Raw genomic sequence first — 13,951 nt, 5'->3', positions numbered from 1 at the left:
GATTAGGGATTTAAATGACCAAAAGATACTAGTGAATTAATTTTTAGAGTGTTTTGAAATGAGTTCCAGGTGGATGGTGCAGAAAAGCTAAAAGCAGATCTACCAAGCTCAGTATATACTCGGGGGACTGTAAGCCAGTAAGTGGATCAAGTGTCGTGTAAACTAGCAAGTCAAGCAAGGGGGGAGGAAACATAAGTCGGCAGCAAGCCAATAATAGCCTTATAGATAAATAAATAAAAGTGAAAATCTCGCCTCTCAGAGAGGGAGGACCATCCAACCTTACTGTACAGGATGCAATGATGAGTATTATATAGGTCACTCACCAGTAATAAACCTAAGTGCAGAGTGATAGACAGAATCAAGGGGCTTTAGCGTTGTAGCCGAGGCATACCTGTACAGTATGTCACCATAATCTAAAACTGATAAAAAAGTTGCCTCAATAAGGGTTTTTCTGCAATGCAAGGGGAAGCAGGATTTATTCCTGTAGAAAAAGACAATCTTTTGCCTCAGTTTACTTGCCAGATTTGAAATACTATATTTAAAAGATACATTTTCATCAATTTAAATACCAAGGTATTTATAAACAATAACTCTTTCAATAAAACTGCCATTTTTAGTAGTAATGGTGCAATTACTCAAATCTTTATTTTTGGATCTGGAGAAAAACATACATTTAGATTTATCTGCATTTAAAACCAACTTAAGATTATTGAGTGCAACTTCAAGATCAGCAAAAGAGTGCTGGAGAGATTTTAAAGCAGACTCTGGGGTATCTGAGATGCAGTAAAGAATAGTGTCATCAGAATACAGATGAATGCTACAGCCAGCTACAGCGGAAACAATATTATTTATATAAATAGTGAACAAAACAGGCCCAAGGACTGAGCCCTGTGGAATACCTTTTCTATTTTTGCCATAGTCCGACTTCTCAGTTCCTATTGCTACACACTGCTCTCTGTCCATAAGATAGCTCTTAAACCAGTTATAGGCGACATCATAAAAACCGATGTTACGGAGTTTCTGTAAAAGAATTGTATGATCAACAGTGTCAAAATGCCTTTGAAAGATCAATAAAAAGAGCTGCACAGAGTTTCTTATTATCCAGAGCTAAAACAATATCATTTAAAATGAGAGTGGTGGCAGTGATAGTGCTGTGCTTTTCTCTAAAACCAGATTGGTGGGTATTTAAAATAGAATGAGCTGAAAGGAATGATTTAAGTTGGGCATTCACTAGTGATTTTAGTATTTTTGCCAGACATGACAGTTTAGAGATGGGCCTAGTTTTATCACCATTTTCATGCAATGGAGTCACGAAAGCAGTTTTCCAAACCCTAGGAACTTTACCTGATAAGATAGAACGGTTAAAAATATACGTTATATAATTTGCTATAATTGGGCTGGCAAGCTTTAAAAAGTAAGGGGTCAAGTTTGTCCTCACCTACTGAATGTTTTGAATTCAATGCACACAAGGCATTTGCCACCTCCCCGGGAAAAAAGAGCTCCAATGTAAAGCTAGGCCTGAGCATCGCCTGAGAATCAGGAGCAATAGTGGACAGAGGGGGTCCTGGATAAGATTTGTCAAGGAGGTCACCAACAGCTAAAAAATGTTTGTTAAAAGCAGCACAGATCTCTTTATGATATGACATTGAGGATCCATCAGCTGCAGTGAGAGGAGGAAAAGAGGGTGAAGACTTCAGGTTAAAAGAATTCACTATTTTCCAGAATTGAGATGGATTTGAAGATGATTTTGGAATTAAAAACAACAAATAATCAGCTTTAGCCTTTCTTATTATGGCTGTGCATTTATTTCTAATATATCTAAATGTAAGCCAGTGACTGGGGTCACCAGTGCGCCTGGCAAGAGCCCAGGCTTTATTTCTCTCTTTCAGTAAAGATGAAATTTCAGCTGTGAACCAGGAATTTGACCTATTTTGCACCCTACGTTTTTTAAAAGGAGCATGTTTATTGACTATAGAATTAAAGGTCTTACAAAAATGGTCAAGAGCTAAGTCAGCATCAGGAATTTTAGCAGTGTCATGAATGTCACTTTCATAAAGGTCTGACAGAAAGGCTTGCGGAACTAAATGTTTAAAATTCCTACTGATCATCATACGAGGAATTTGTTTTTTCATCTTTGTATTTCTAATACAAGCTATCGGACAGTGATCACTAAAACCAAGCTCAATTACTCCTGAGTCAGTAATTTTGTCACCTCTGTTTGTCAGAATTAAGTCAATCAGAGTTGAGCTTGAAAAATCTTTCAAGTTTGGCCTGGTAGGTTCAGTAATTAGCTGTGAGAGATTAAGTTTTTCACTGACTTCCTTCAGATAATTAGAGGCAGAGCTCAACCAATTTAAATTAAAATCACCTAAAATGATCATCTCAGAATCTTTATAGGGAGCTAAAAGATCAGCTATCTCATCAATAGCTGAGTAGGGGGCAGAGGGTCTGTACACAGCAACCACAAAGATTGCGTTGTTATGTGCAACAGTCACTTTCAAACTGGAAATTCAAAACATTTTTCAATTATGACAGCATTCAGAACAGTGCAGGTAAGAGAAACTCTTGTATAAATAGCCACACCACCTCCACTAGAGTTTCTATCGCATCTAAAAACATTAAAATCGTACAACAATGGTGAAGATAACAGATTCACACAAGAAACAAAAACAAACAAAACAAACAAAAAGCACAAGGACAGCAAGATACAATAAAATCAAAAGAGCAAGGACTGAGTTATGGATGAGTACAGTTTCTTGGCAACGCTATCGTTATTATCAAACTCTTTCATAGATTTAAAGGAGCTCTATGTAAGAGCAATAATAAAACGAATCATAAAATGACCCCGATATGTCAACAGACATTTAAAAATCATGCTCATTTCAAATACTTATGACACTGACAACAGCACTCAAGCCAGGATATTCCAGTTTAAAAAGAGGAGTTGCAGCCCTCAACCGATGTTTATGTTGTCATTTTTTGTTTTGGCCTGAAGCTCCACCCTCCACCTATCTCCCAATCACCAAGTCAGTATTGTTTCTGAAGCTCTACCCTCCACCTATCTCCCAATCACCAAGTCAGTATTGTTTCTGAAGCTCCACCCTCCACCTATCTCCCAATCACCAAGTCAGTATTGTTTCGGCATCCGGGTTGCCAGCTCGGCTCTAATTATCGCAGCCATGGCAGCCTACGTTCCTGCTGCATTCTGCAGCCTACCTGGCAACCTCTGGTCGGGGGGAGGAGGGGGAGGGTACACGCTGCTCAACAATATTTTGAAAGTGACTGCAGTACCAGTTTTGGACATTTCTTACAGACGGTACCTTCAATACGGTTCGGGCCGTAAAGTGCACCCAGGTGTGTTATACATCAGAATATGCGTCTCCAATAATTTTTCTCCAGTAATTGGTAAAAAATGTTCTTCAGGGGATGTTAGGTTGGTGGGATGTGAGGGTGCTGGGGTGCTGCTGGATTAGTGTGTGCCACAGCCTCCGCCCCCGGCTCGGTCCTTCCCCCGGAGAGGAGATTGAGAGAGAGGGGAAAGGAGTGTATTGTAATGTAACAAAGTAACAAATGTAGCAAAAGTTATTGACAGGAAGTGTTAAAGTTTTGTTCCATGTGTCCCTTTTTAAATTTCAGCACCTGCCCCTCCAAAGGTCTCTGCACATCCCTGATTAACACACATGCAGCACACCTAGTGAAACCCTGAAACATTCTATCTTAAATCACTGCTGAGTGAAAACCTTTATTGCACAGATAGGAATAACACTGAAAGTTTGATATACAATGTGTAGCTGCTACTCAGGTGAGTCTATCTGGCTCATTGTGGAAAAATAAAATCTATTTAAAGAAAAAAACATTTGTGGTAAATTTCCTTCCCAATAACACCTTTAATCTCTTCTGGATCCTTGTACATAATTTACTTTCGCATTAAGTTTTCTGACGTTGAATGCGTTTACTATGTGATCATTTTTTTTAAGACAAAGGCACTGTAGAAAGCATGTTTCTTTTTAATTTTACATTTTTCTCATTTACGAAAAGTACTTCCGCTCCGGGCGGAAGTGACGTTCTGTCCGAGATGTGGGAGTGCCATTTGGAACGATGGAGTGTAGGAGCATTATTTATGAAAAACTCCAGAATCAGTGGCAACAGGAGTGAGAGGGAGATAGTAGAGGGAGGAAAATATATAACATCCAACCATCAGTGCAGCCTAGTGCGAGAGTGACCATGCAAAGAGTGGATGACATCAAGATGACACGGCTTAGACTGGGGCATTGTGCGCTGGCAAGTGGGCTAGTATTGGTGGGGAAGCATCCTGACGGCAAGTGTCAGAGTTGCGGAGCACTGGAATCTGTCATGCATGTAATGATGCACTGTCCAACTTATGCTGAGCAAAGAAGGGAACTATTTTGAGCATTATCAGAGATGGGTTTTAAGAGCTTTTCTCTCCCAAATATGCTGGGTAAAGGGCTGGAGCAGAGAGAGGCTGCTGAGGAGGTAGTTCACTTTAGATCTACAGGTCTATCTTGTACAGGGGCGTCAATTGGGTATGACAAGGTATGGCAGCCGCCACACCTTGGCTTCAAGGGAAAATGTAAATGTTTGTTGTATTGATTATTCTATTATTTAATACATATAAAATAACTACAAATGCAAATCAGAACAACATGATCGATTTCACAAGTTACTACACTGCAAAAACTCAAAATCTTAACAAGAATATTTGTCTTATTTCTAGTTAAAATGTCTAATTTTTAGTCAAAAAAATCTCATTACATTTAAGAGACTCAAAAACTCAAAAAACAACAATTTTCACCTGTTTCAAGTAGATTTTCACTTAAAATAAGTAGAACATTTTTTTTTTCTTGTAATGAGAAGATAAATCTTGTCCCACTGGCAGATTTTTCTACTTATTTCAATTGAAAATTTACTTGAAACAGGTGAAAATGGTCAAATAAGTTATTTTCTGGCGATGACTCTTGTTTTAAGTGTAATGAGACTAAAAATGACTAAAAATGAGACATTTTAACTAGAAATAGGAAAAAATATTCCTGGTAAGATTTTGAGTTTTTGCAGACTGCATTTGAAAAAGTTCCAATTTTCTTGACCCCACAGATAAGCTCCATAGCAGATTCTGTGATGAATATTTGCTGGACGTTTTGATTGATACTCTAGTTAAGTTCTGTGACTCGTAACCTTGCCATACCTTAGCTTCCACTGAATTGACGCCACTGATCTTGTAGAATATAGAGCAGTGTGGCTCAGAGCTGTAATGACACAAAGAAACCAGTGCGAGGCAGCAATGCACTAAACCGTGCCTAGTCTGCCGGAAATATAAAGAAGAAGAAGAAGACGTTCCGTCCGCATTCATCATGGCTCCTCCGGTCGTAGTGTCACCGCTCATTAAGGTGAAAACAATTACAATTGTGCCCGAATATTTGTATACTTGTATTTTGAGTAGGGTAGGGTCTTGTAGACATTAGCATCCTCCGGTATTAGAGACAAGTTACCAAACTTACGGTTAATGGTAGTTTTATTATCCGGCTGGGTTGATGGTGCTCGCAGTGACATTGAGATGCAGATGAACATTTATTTTAAAAACAACCCATACTGTACATCTGTCCGTTGCAGGTGACACGTGTTTTGTGATATTAGTATTTGTTCGTGTTCTGTTTTTGAAAGGTCAAAGAAAAAAACTGAACTTCGCCCCGTCCTTTTCTATCTTAACTGAAACCACAATGTGGTTATAGATTTACACAGAGTGGTTTTAGAAATAGGGAAAAAACCCTATGTTGATACCACCGATATGTTACGTGATGTAAGGTCACCTTAGGGCTGGGCGATATGGACCAAAAGTCATATCTCGATATTTTCTAGCTGAATGGCGATACTCGATATATATCAATATTTTTTATGTGCCATAATTGGGGTTTCCCCCAAAGCATTATAGCATAGCATCTCTGTTAGCTTCATTTTTTTCTGAGGCAAACCCTTAAAAAAACAGTCAGTTTTAATAGAAAGCCTCGTGCCAAATGTCACACAGGTTCCTTTGTTAACAGAGGTCTGCACAATATCAAAATGTATAAAACAAATGAAATAAAAATAAACTGCCTGCATATATAGAATAAAAATGCTTCTTGAATAAAATAAAACAAATATCCCTTTCCTGCATAACAATTAAATTAAAATACACTGTGCAATTAATACAATGTAGACAGTAACAGGCAGACTTTTCCACTGAGGTTAACATTTGTGCAAATCTCAAATAAAACATTCAAGTCAATTTGTCACAAAATAAGCTATATCAAAATCATTAAAAAAAAAAACTATCGATATAAACGATATTGTCTCGTACCATATCTCGTTTGAAAATATATCGATATATATTAAAATCTCGATATATCGCCCAGCCCTAGGTCACCTAGTGATATAAATAAATGCATAAATTATACAGGTATAGAAATAACTTCGAGCCTTCACAGTTGCATTTATTCACAAAAAATGCCTGGTCTTGCTGACGTGTCACAGTTGCTTTATTCTAGTTGTTTTACTCACAAACACATTTTATGTTTTATTTTAGACGGCCAGATGGTCCGCCCTGCTGCTCGGAGTGATATATGGCAAACAGAGGTTTGGTAAGTGCAATTTATGAACAACAGTTTATTAAAAAAAACAAGATCTGTCATGGTGTTGTATTGTAAACCCACATTTCTGTTGCTCTGTGTTAGAGAGAAAAACACTCAGTGATCTGAAGAAATAGGCTGAGACTTAATTTATTTCTTGCACGGATAGCACAGTACCTGTAAAGTACAACCTGTCTGCACCCAGCAGAGTTTATAGTGGGTGTAGAATGACAGTAGAAAGTGGGTGTAGGATTACAGTTTGTACAATCTGGTAGGTGTGGTGTGGGCCACAGCAGCATTCAGTATCATATCACAAGCACATTGTTGATTAATGAATGGTTATACAAAAGAACTTTAAAAGTAGTCATATACCAGTAATAGATGGTTCACATGACATAATGAAATTAAATAAAAGTAAAATGGCCAAGTGAGGCCTTCACATGAGCATATTTTCCTTCTAACACTCTGAATATACATCTTCAATGCACGTTTTTTCTAAATCCTTTTTTTTTTTTTTTTAAATTTTGGACCACTTTTTCGCTCAGCACAGTAGGTAAAGAGCAAGAGTGAATAATTAAACACCATGGCTGTCTACCTTCTTTACAGGTGTCCAGAAGTGCAACTGAAATGGTTTGAGACATTTTATCTTGTTGAGATAGTGGCGCTATATTTTCAAAATAGGAGACATGAAAACATGTCCATCCTTAATCCGTCTTTGTTTATCTAATAATATAGTCATTATAAACCAAAACTCCTATACAAAAGCCAAACAATTCCTTCCAACATGAAATGTTCACACAGTTGCGAAATAAGATTATATTTTTACTTTCCCCGACATTATTATTAGAGAACTGGTTTTCTGATTTGACTGCATTGCACAGTGATATATAAAATCAACAGCAAGACACACACTATCCCGAGACAAATGCAATAACATAACTAAATCATGTCTTTTTCTAAGTAATTGGTTTGCACAAGACATTGAAACGACTAGATTTCAGTGGTTTCAACCTCAGGATGAAGAAATGTCTGTCATGTAGGAAAATTATGCGTGAAATTTAGGTTAGAGTTGTGGATTGTGATTGTCTTGTGGATACAACTAGAAGTGACACAGGTTATGCCACTAACGTATATCATGAAATATATTGATATTTGTTCATCTTATATGTATTATTGATAGATGTTCTGGTAATGAACAAAATAGTTACAGTAATACCAAACTGATCTGTTTGATGGGAGAGTTGGACCACTCCCAAAAGTCTTCTACAGGACATCCCAAAAAATTCTGTCATAGTTCTTTGTTAAAGAAGTCAAAATTCACCAGAAGCGTTTATTGTACAAAATCGTGAGCTCATGGGTCCTATATTAACAAGTCCAAGTGATCAATCCCAGATGCAATAAAAAAGATCCGACCGCAACGAAAACATTTATACTATAGGTGGAGAGGGCGTGGTTTAGACTTTTAGACCGTTCTGTGGTTGAGGGATCCTGCAGGCTCGTCTCCCCGTCCTATCCGGTGCTGCCAGAAAAGGGAAAAAATACATCCGGTGACACTGGAGGAGAAGAAACTACAACCCCCAGACTTTTGTCTTGGGGCCAATCCCAATTCTCCTTCACTCGCCCTTCTTTTCTCCACTCGCACTTCTTTTCTTCCCTAAGCCCTAAAAAAGAAGGGGGAGATTTTAGGGCACTTGAGATCTAGGGCACTTGGCCCAGGTGCCTGTCCCAATTCTCCCCCTACCCCTCGTTTCCATCCCTAGCCTGATCAGGAAGCTGAGAGCCAAAAGCTGTTTTAATTTCAGCTGTAGCTCTGTTAATATGGCACATATATTCCATATAAAAAAATGTGCACAGAAATATTTACAAAAAAAAAAGTTTGCAGTGTATGTGCTGCTACTGCTGATGAGGTGTCCTGTCCACCATTTTCTCTAAAAGGTTTAGGAACCTGTCCATGTGTTCTTCATATAGTTTTGTACTTGTGTGGTTTTACTCACTTGGAAATACTTTTAAATTGTCTAATAAAACTTGTTACACAACAGTTTTCTCTTCTGGGGTTTCTCAAAGTAAGGTAATGTCTCAAATTATAAACTGTACAACGAGATCAATAGTAAAATAAGGATAGTGAGAGAATCTGCATTAAAAAAGGCTTTATTTGCTATATTCAAATAACATTTTTAAAAAGAAAAAAAGTAAACATTGCACGCAGAACAAAGAAAGGTGCTGTTCCATATAAAAAAATTTGCACAGAAATATGTACAAAAAAAAAATTGCAGTGTATGTGCTGCTACTGCTGATGAGGTGTCTGGTCCACCATTTTCTCTAAAAGGTTCAGGAACCTGTCCATGTGTTCTTCATTCTTTTGACATCTTCTGTCTTCTTTGGCGGCCTCAGCTTGAAGGAAGTCCTGCATAGAGAGTTTCTTTTTTTGGGGGGATCGGGGGGAAAGTGGACCTGATGCCTGAAGCTTCCAGCTTCCTCTTCCAGCTGGTGAGGCAGAGCTTGAGGCCGATGTGCTGGCGTCTTCCAAAGTGTTCTGAGATAAAAAAGATGGATACACATGTTGATTACACACATGACTGGACTATCATAAACACCCACAACATCATACCAGGTTCATTATCACTGTATAAATAAAAATTACCTCTGTGCTTTCCTCTGAATTTGTCAGAGAGGACACCGGTGAGGATGGAGGGTCGATTATGTTCTGAAAAGAAAATAACAGTTAGAGAACCACCGGTCGTAGCACAAGCTAGCTATAGGAAGAAGGACTGGGGAATAAGATTGTGCTTTTTTACTGCTAAACTTACCATGAGTATTTGCGAGGGATCTTCATAAGACGCCAACAAACATGGAGGCTGGATTGAAGGTCTGGACCCCAAAACCTCATGCATCTCTTTGTAGAAAGGCCATGAGGCTGCTGTGGTCACCTTTCCCTCCAGTTCCAGCTCTTTGATGAGTTTCCTGTAACAGAAAACAGTGATGAATAGTAGTTATACCATGGTTAAGGACCCCATCACAGATATTCTGCAAGCAGATAGCTAGATCACTCACTCCCACAGTGGTTTAGCAGCATATTTCTTCTTAGTAAAATTCTCCTCGTTGGTAGCCCTAAAGCTTATTAGGTGTCGGACCTGATCCGGAGTCCCTGGAATGAAATGTGATTACTGCAATGCACAAACGTCCTCGTAAAAAAAACAAACAACAACAAAAAAAGTTTGAACTATGATAACAAGGCAGCAAGCGACGTTATTACTTCGTAACCCCCCCCCCCCAAATAACGTTGCTGCCTTATAGTAATGTGAAATATACAACACATTTGTAGAAAATATGAGAGTTAACGAGTAGTTAACAGGACACGGCAATGTTATCTACCCGACTCATCATGCAGCCACATATGCATTATCTTACGTTAACTCAGAATCAGAATCAGCTTTATTGGCCAGGTTCGAACATTGTCCAACAAGTAATTTGACTCCGGTAATTTCACTCTTTGGTATTAAAAATAAACAATAAACAATGTGGTATTTCTATGTACTGTTCAAACTGTTAAAACATACAAAAGCACTGTGATTTTTTTAATTCCATGGGACATTATACTTACATTTGTGGGTTCAATATCCTCCTGCTCTTTGCGGTTCGCCATTTGACTCAAAAAAATGAAAAAATGCTTGCTTGCTCAAAATCGAGACGAGTCTGTAAAGCATGTTTTCCTCGGTCGGCGAGCTTTAAATAGACGCAGCCTACGGCGTAGCTTACGTAGCCTACGGCGTAGCTTACGTAGCTTACGTAACCATATTCCGGCGCGATCTTAGCGAACAACGGACAAAAAAGGGATGATGTACATTCACTGAGTGAATATTATGAAAGTAAAATATCGGTTTGCGCCGAGAAATGTAATCAAAATGCATTTTTATGCAGAAACTAACTCAACATATTGATTTTACTCCCAAAAAAACCAGAAATGTCCTCCATGTTTTTTTTTTTGATTCAGTCCGCAAATGACGACGAAAAGCATTCTGGGAAATCTTCATACCCCCTCGCTCGCCAAGTCAGCATCTGAAATCCCTCGATTTGAAGGGGCTATTCTCAGCCCCTAGCCCTCGTTATGCCCCCTCCCCCTAGGTGAAAAGAGGAACTGGGACACCACTACCTTCACGGGAACGCGCAAAAGTTAGGGTTAGGGAAGAAAAGGAGGGCGAGGGGGAGTATTGGGACGCACCCTTGGTTTCTCACATGTCCTTTATTCCGAACACGTAGTCCACCAAGCGCAACTAGAGAAAAAATTATTGACTACATTTATGAATGAAGACGGCAGGTAGGCTACACTAAATGCATTTGAAAGATGAAGAATAATTATGCAGACATGGATATTGTATTTGACATGAAATATGAAACTATTCAGATCAATGACAAAATAAACCAAAGAAACTGGATGACATGAAAAGTTAGAAGATGGCATGCAAAGGTACATTTTTCCACCCCAACAATTCTCAGTGGGATTTATCTCCCTGAACCACTCTTTCAGAGTTTGAGCCTGATGAATCCTGGAACCGTCATCTTGTAATATGCCTGTGTCATCAGGGAAGAAAAAAAAAAAAAAAGCATTGATGGGATAACATGGTCATTCAGTATATTCAGGCAGTCAGTTGACCTCATTCTTTGGGTACATAACATTGCTGAACCTTGACCCGATCAACTGCCGAAACTTCAGATCATACAACCTGTATGATGGACTCCAGGCATGATGGGTGTATCACTTCATCTGCCTCTCTTCTTACCCTTAAGCACCCATCACTATAGGGTAAATCCAGGGTCATAAGACAACATGGCCTGAAGCCTTTTTTTTCCAGATTAGCCTCACTGAGAAGTGGTTTTCTTAAAGGGGACCTATTGTGAAAAACACGTTTTTTTTTCTTGCTTTAAAATATATAAAGTGGTCTCCCCTCAGCCTGCCAACTCAGAGAAGGAGGAAAGCAACCAAATTCTGCAGTGTCTGTACAGCCGCCCGGATGAGCCGTCCAGTGTGATGTGACTTCTACGAGCCGTTCAGATTCTGCGCATTTTCGTTACGTAACCAAAATGCAAACCACGCCCACAACTATAAAACCGTGTAACTGCATGTGAGCGTCCGACTATCGCGTAGCACTGCGTGACATCGAACGCTCTCTGTCCATCTCCCTCCAGCAGCTGCCACTTTATTGAGGTTTTTGTAGCGAAATGAGGATCATCATAGAGTAGGGCTGTTCGATTAATCGATTTTAAATCGTAATCGCGATTATGTAATTAGAACGATGTTAAAACGTGAAAATCGTAAAATCGATTTTTCACTTTTTAAAAAAACATTTTTTTAACCTTGTCTGCACACATATTAATGATTGATACCATATTAATGATTGATGGAAATACCTCTCAATACCTGCGACAAGTGCCCCATCGGAGAGGCTCTTTAGTGTAGGAGGGGGCGTTGTAACATGCCACCGGGCATCCCTCAAGCCAGATGCGGTAGACCGTAGACCGGCTCGTGTTCAAACTTGCAAATGTGAATAGCAAATGTAATGACTGACATTACACACCTCTATCTCCTTCATGGGTTGCATTATTATTTAGCATGCAAAGACCCAGTTTAGTTTAATTAGAAAATGTCTTGTTTTATTTAATTGGAAATATAACTTACTGTATGTTTGCAAGTGCTGATTTGCTGATTTTTTTTTTTTCAGAGATAAAACTTTTTATTTTATTATATTTTTTTAAAACCTTTTTTCAACTTATTTTACAGTTTTGCACTTTATTCATTCATTTTTGGTTTAATAAGAGCAAAGTTTACACTTAAAGCCCAATGGGGCAAATGTTCAATAAAAAAACTGCATATTTGAAATAATTTCTTTGCCTTTTGTCAATTCACAAAATAATCGTAATCGGATTTTGAGAGAAAAAAATCAAGATTTTATTTTTGGGCAAAATCGAACAGCCCTATCTTAGAGATAACTTCTCATTTCAACTAACTGGATCAGCCGTTCCTCATCCGTGACTGTTTCCTCGCTGCGGCCAGTTAGGACAGTCCAATAGAAAATAAAGCAATGGAATTGATTTTGCGTGCATGCAGTTATGACACGGTGTAAAGCCTAAATTATGGTTCCATGTTAAATCGCCGCGTACCCTACGGCGTAGGCTCTGCGTTGGTGTAACGCGGAACCATAAATCAGCCTTAACTCCGCCGGCCGGAGCTTCCGCCATTTTTTCGTAGCGGTGTATCGCGTCATTCAGGCAGCCAATCAGCACAGAGCCTCATTATCATAGCCTCCCCACCCACTCAGAATCCCACATAGAGAAGGTTAGAGACTGGGATGATAAAGACATGGTTTAGAGGCTGAATTTCTAATTTATTTAGCAAAAACAATCAAAAGCTTGTTTTTAAGACATTCAAGGCCTGTTTAAAAATAGGGATTAGATGCCATAATAGGTCCCCTTTAAGGCTACACACCTGTGATTTTTTTTTTGTTGTTGTTTAGATAGACAGTTCATTTTCAGATTTGCTGTGTAAATCATTTGCAAATCTTCAAATATTATTCTCTCCAAGCCTTGAAACATAAGTGAAATCCACTTTTAATGTGGTCGCAGGACGCTGGTATTTCTAAATGTGAGTAGGGTATTTGCACAATTGGGAATTTGCTATTGACCAGCTGCTTTCTTGGTTTTCCCTAGATTACCTCAAACCCATCGCTGAGGAGGAGAAGAGGGTTGAAGAAGCTGAGAAGAAGGTTAGAGAGGAGCGGGAGCGCATCTACAAACAATTGTCTGAAGGTAGCACACTTACAATCTCATAGTCCACTACCCAAACAGAGCTTTTGTATTTTTAATCTTAAATTTATTCTATATATATTTCAGATTTCTTACATTACTTTCACAAAATGTCTTTTTCTCTCTTTACAGGAAATTCTGACACCATCCTTAAATGAACTGCATCTGGACCTATGCTGATATATTCTAAACTTAATAAAAAATGTGAATATTTTTTCATGTAATAATTTGTGTTTTTGAATTTGTTTTACATATTCTATTGTTTGAATTCTAGTGACTGAAACAGAAAATGAGAATAAAGCTGATGTTTATCAAGGGTGAAGGGAGGGAGTTAAGATGCATTATCATGATTTCTTTCATTCATTAGTTGCAAATAATATAAACAACAGATTATTTTTTCTTATGTGTAATGACCAGAACAGGTATTTACCTGAACAGAACAGGGGTTTACCTGTCCTTCATTGGGAGATGAGACGGGAACAGCGCTGTAATCCTGGCCTGGTTTAGCAATAATCCCAGGATTAGGGTCAGGG

At 38.6% G+C, this 13,951-nt stretch overlaps 1 long non-coding RNA gene across 1 annotated transcript; it reads left to right on the top strand.

Annotated features, from left to right (window-relative positions):
- The first annotated feature begins 5,321 nt into the window (after positions 1-5,321).
- LOC133455304 (uncharacterized) lies at positions 5,322-13,645 on the top strand. The gene is made up of 4 exons (XR_009783494.1): positions 5,322-5,405; positions 6,578-6,632; positions 13,323-13,421; positions 13,551-13,645. It is a non-coding gene; the product is annotated as an uncharacterized LOC133455304 (long non-coding RNA).
- Positions 13,646-13,951: the final 306 nt, after the last annotated feature.

Source organism: Cololabis saira, chromosome 11 (genome assembly GCF_033807715.1).
Source record: "Cololabis saira isolate AMF1-May2022 chromosome 11, fColSai1.1, whole genome shotgun sequence".
Classification (NCBI taxonomy): Eukaryota; Metazoa; Chordata; class Actinopteri; order Beloniformes; family Belonidae; genus Cololabis; species Cololabis saira.
Note: the sequence above shows the minus strand (reverse complement) of the source record. Positions and strands in the feature narration are given on the sequence as shown.